Raw genomic sequence first — 4,875 nt, 5'->3', positions numbered from 1 at the left:
CAAGTAATTAATTTTAATTTTAAAAATTAAATCTATCTTATCTTATCTTTTATATCATATCTTTTTCAAAAATTTGATTTTAAAATATCTTTTCTAAACTTCTTATCTTCTTATCTTTTCAAATTTGATTTTCAAATCTTTTTCAACTAACTATTTGACTTTTTGTTTGTTTCTTATCTTTTCCAAAATCAGCTAACAACTTTTCTCTCTCTCTAATTTTCGAAAATACCTCCCTCTTTTTCAAAAATTCTTTTTTTAATTAATTAATTATTTTAAATTTTAATTTTAATTTTATTTCTTATCTTTATTTTTTAAAATCATTTAACCCCTTTTCAAAATTTAATTTCGAAAATTTCTGTCTCTCATCTTATTCTATTTATCTATTCATTCACTAACACTTCTCTTCATCTCAAATCACTGCCCCTATCCTCACCTTTGTGCTTGGATTCTCCTTTCTTTATCCCCTTTCTTCTTCTACTAAAAATAAGGAACCTCTTTACTGTGACATAGAGGATTTCTCTTCTTTTTCTGTTCTCTTCTCTTTCATACGAGCAGGAACAAGGAAAAAGGCATTCTTGTTGAAGCTGATTCAGAACCTGAAAGGACTCTGAAGAGGAAACTAAGAGAAGCTAAATTACAACAATCCAAAGACAACCTTGCTAAAATTTTCGAATAAGAAAAGGAGATGGCAGCCGAACCCAACAACAATAATGCAAGAAGGATGCTTGGTGATTATACTACACCTACTTCCAAGTTTGATGGAAGAAGCATCTCAATTCCTGCCATTGGAGCAAACAATTTTGAGCTGAAACCTCAACTAGTTGCTCTAATGCAACAGAACTGCAAGTTTCATGGACTTCCATCAGAAGATCCCTACCAGTTTTTAACTGAGTTCTTGCAGATCTGTGGGACTGCTAAGACTAATAGAGTAGATCTTGAAGTCTACAGGCTCATGCTTTTCCCTTTTGTTGTAAGAGACAGAGCTAGAGCATGGTTGGACTCTCAACCTAAAGATAGCCTGGACTCCTGGGATAAGCTGGTCACGGCCTTCTTGGCTAAGTTCTTTCCTCCATAAAAGCTGAGCAAGCTTAGAGTGGATGTTCAGACCTTCAAACAAAAAGATGGTGAATCCCTCTATGAAGCTTGGGAAAGATACAAACAGATGACCAAAAGGTGTCCTTATGACATGCTTTCAGAATGGACAATTCTGGATATATTCTATTATGGTCTGTCTGAGTTCTCTAAGATGTCACTGGACCATTCTGCAGGTGGATCCATTCACCTAAAGAAAACGCCTGCAGAAGCTCAAGAACTTATTGACATGGTTGCAAATAACCAGTTCATGTACACTTCTTAGAGGAATTCCGTGAATAATAGGATGCCTCAAAGGAAGGGAGTTCTTGAAATTGATGCTCTGAATGCCATATTGGCTCAGAACAAAGTGTTGACTCAGCAAGTAAACATGATTTCTCAAAGTCTAAATGGATGGCAAAATGCATCCAATAATACTAAAGAGGCATCTTCTGAAGAAGAAGCTTATGATCCTGATAACCCTGCAATAGCAGAGGTAAATTACTTAGGTGAACCTTATGGAAACACCTATAATTCATCATGGAGAAATCATCCAAATTTCTCATGGAAGGATCAACAAAAGCCTCAACAAGGCTTTAATAATGGTGGACGAACTAGGCTCAGCAATAGCAAGCCTTTTCCATCATCTTCTCAGCAACAGATAGAGAATTCTGAACAAAGCACTTCTAATTTAGCTAATGTAGTCTCTGATCTATCTAAAGCCACTTTAAGTTTCATGAGTGAAACAAGATCCTCCATTAGAAATTTGGAGGCATAACTGGGCCAGCTGAGTAAGAAAGTTACTGAAACCCCTCCTAGTATCTCCCAAGCAATACAGAAAAGAATCCAAAGAGAGAGTGCAAGGCCATTGATATACTCAACATGGCCGAATGCAAGAAGAAGGGAGAGGATGCGAATCCCAATGAGGAAGATCTCATAGGATGTCTCTCAAGCAGGAAGGAGTTCCCTATTGAGGATCCAAAGGAATCTGAGGCTCATATAAAGACCATAGAGATTTCATTAAATCTCTTTCTGCCATTCATGAGCTCTAAAGATTATTCTTCCTCTGAAGAGGATGAAGATGTAACTGGAGAGCAAGTTGCTCAATATCTTGGAGCCATCATGAAGCTGAATGCCAAGTTATTTGGTAATGAGATTTGGGAAGGTGAACCTCCCTTGCTCATTAGTGAACTTGATACCTGGGTTCAGCATACTTTACCTCAAAAGAGACAAGATCCTGGTAAATTCGTAATACCTTGTACCATAGGCACCATGACCTTTGAGAAAGCTCTGTGTGACCTAGGGTCAGGCATAAATCTTATGCCACTCTCTGTAATGGAGAAGCTGGGGATCATTGAGGTATAGCCTGCCTTATTCTCATTACAATTGGCAGACAAGTCAGTAAGACAAGATTATGGATTAGTAGAGGACGTGTTAGTAAAGGTTAGCCTTTACATTCCTGCTGATTTCATAATCTTAGATACTAGGAAGGAGGAGGATAAATGCATCATCCTTGGAAGACCTTTCCTAGCCACAGCAGAAGCTGTGATAGATATTAACAAAGGAAAATTAGTCCTTCAATTGAATGGGGACTACCTTGTGTTTAAGGCACACGGCTATCCTTCTGTAACAAGGGAGAGTAAGCATGCTAGTTTGGTGTTGGGAGGCCACAACCAAGCTCTAAGTTTGGTTGGGACTATACAACATTGACCAAATCACCTGTGTGGCTCTATGAGAGCCCACTGTCAAGCTATTGACATTAAAAGAGTGTTTATTGGGAGGCAGCCCAATTTTTATTTATCTAATTTTATTTTTCTTTTTATTGTTCTTTTATGTTTTATTAAGTTCATGATCATGTGGAGTCACGAAAAAAATATTAAAATTAAAAACAGAATCAAAAATAGCAGAAGAAAAATCACACCCTGGAGGAAGGACTTACTGGCGTTTAAACGCCAGTAAGGAGCATCTGGCTGGCGTTCAGTGCCAGAACAGAGCATGGATCTGGCGTTGAACGCCAGAAACAAGCAACATCCTGGCGTTCAAATGCCAGGAATGCACCCTGAGGAGAGCTGGCGCTGAACGCCAGAAACAAGCATGGAACTGGCGTTCAACGCCAGAAACATGCTACACATGGGCGTTGAATGCCCAGAACATGCATCACTTCGGCGTTTAAACGCCAGAATTGCATGCAAAGGAATTTGACATGCCTAATTGGTGCAGGGATGTAAATCCTTGACACCTCAGGATCTGTGGACCCCATAGGATCCCCACCAACCATATTCTCCCCTCTTCTCAACATTCATCCTCTCTTTTCAATAAACACTCTTCCCCAAAACCCTTCACCAATCACCTCAATCTCTCTTCCCAATCACCCCCTTCACCACTCACATCCATCCACTCTTCCCCATAAACCCCACCTACCTTCAAAATTCAAATTTCTTTCCCACCCAAACCCACCCTAAATGGCCGAACCTACTCCCTCTCCCCTCACTATATAAACCCCTCCATTCTCCTTAATTTTCACATAATACAACCCCCTCTTCTACACCTTGGCCGAATACACCTCCCCCACTCTCATCCATATTTTTTCTTCTTCTTCTTCTTTTCTTTCTTCTCTTGCTCGAGGACGAGCAATATTTTAAGTTTGGTATGGTAAAATCATAAGCTTTTTGTTTTTCCATTACCATTGATGGCACCTAAGGCTGGAGAAACCTCTAGAAAAGGGAAAGGGAAGACAAAAGCTTCCACCTCCGAGTCATGGGAGATGGAAAGATTCATCTCCAAAGCCCATCAAGACCACTTCTATGATGTTATGGACAAGAAGAAGGTGATCCCCGAGGTCCCTTTCAAACTCAAGAAAAATGAGTATCCGGAAATCCGACATGAGATCCAAAGAAGAGGTTGGGAAGTTCTAACCAATCCCATTCAACAAGTCGGAAGCCTAATGGTCCAAGAGTTCTATGCCAATGCATGGATCACTAGGAACCATGATCAAAGTAAGAACCCAAACCCAAAGAATTTCTTACAATGGTTCGGGGGAAATACTTTAAATTTAGTCCGAAAAAATGTAAGGTTGGCGTTCAATTTGCCCATGATGCAAGGAGATGCACGCCCCTACACTAGAAGGGTCAACTTTAATCAAAGGTTGGACCAAGTCCTTATGGACATATATGTAGAAGGAGCTCAATGGAAAAGAGACTCCAAAGGCAAGCCGGTTCAACTAAGAAGACTGGACCTCAAGCCTGTGGCTAGAGGATGGTTGGAGTTCATCCAACACTCCATCATCCCCACTAGCAACCGATCTGAAGTTACCGTGGATCGGGCCATCATGATCCATAGCATCATGATTGGAGAGGAAGTACAAATTCATGAAGTTATTTCCCTTGAATTCTACAAAATAGCCAATAAGCCCTCTACTTTGGCAAGGCTAGCATTTCCTCATCTTATTTGCCATCTATGTTACTCAGCTGGAGTTATCATAGAAGGAGACATCCTCATTGAGGAAGATAAGCCCATCACTAAGAAAAGGATGGAGCAAACAAGAGAGCCCACTCATGGAACCTAAGAGACGCATGAGGAAGCTAATCACCAAGAAATCCCGGAGATGCCTCAAGGGATGCAATTTTCTCCCAACAACTATTGGGAATAACTCAACACTTCTCTTTAAGATTTGAGTTACAACATGGATCAATTAAGGGTGGAACATCAAGAGAACTCCATCATTCTCCATGAAATTAGAGAAGATCAAAGAGCAATGAGGCAGGAGCAACAAAGGCAAGGAAGAGACATAGAATAACTCAAGGA

The 4,875-nt window shown here is 40.0% G+C and overlaps 1 non-coding gene across 1 annotated transcript; it reads right to left on the bottom strand.

The window, feature by feature from the left end:
• Nucleotides 1–1,084: 1,084 nt before the first annotated feature.
• LOC112713840 (small nucleolar RNA R71) lies at nt 1,085–1,192 on the bottom strand. The gene has a single exon (XR_003158801.1). It is a non-coding gene; the product is annotated as a small nucleolar RNA R71 (small nucleolar RNA).
• Nucleotides 1,193–4,875: the final 3,683 nt, after the last annotated feature.

Source organism: Arachis hypogaea, chromosome 9 (genome assembly GCF_003086295.3).
Source record: "Arachis hypogaea cultivar Tifrunner chromosome 9, arahy.Tifrunner.gnm2.J5K5, whole genome shotgun sequence".
Lineage (NCBI taxonomy): Eukaryota > Viridiplantae > Streptophyta > Magnoliopsida > Fabales > Fabaceae > Arachis > Arachis hypogaea.
Note: the sequence above shows the minus strand (reverse complement) of the source record. Positions and strands in the feature narration are given on the sequence as shown.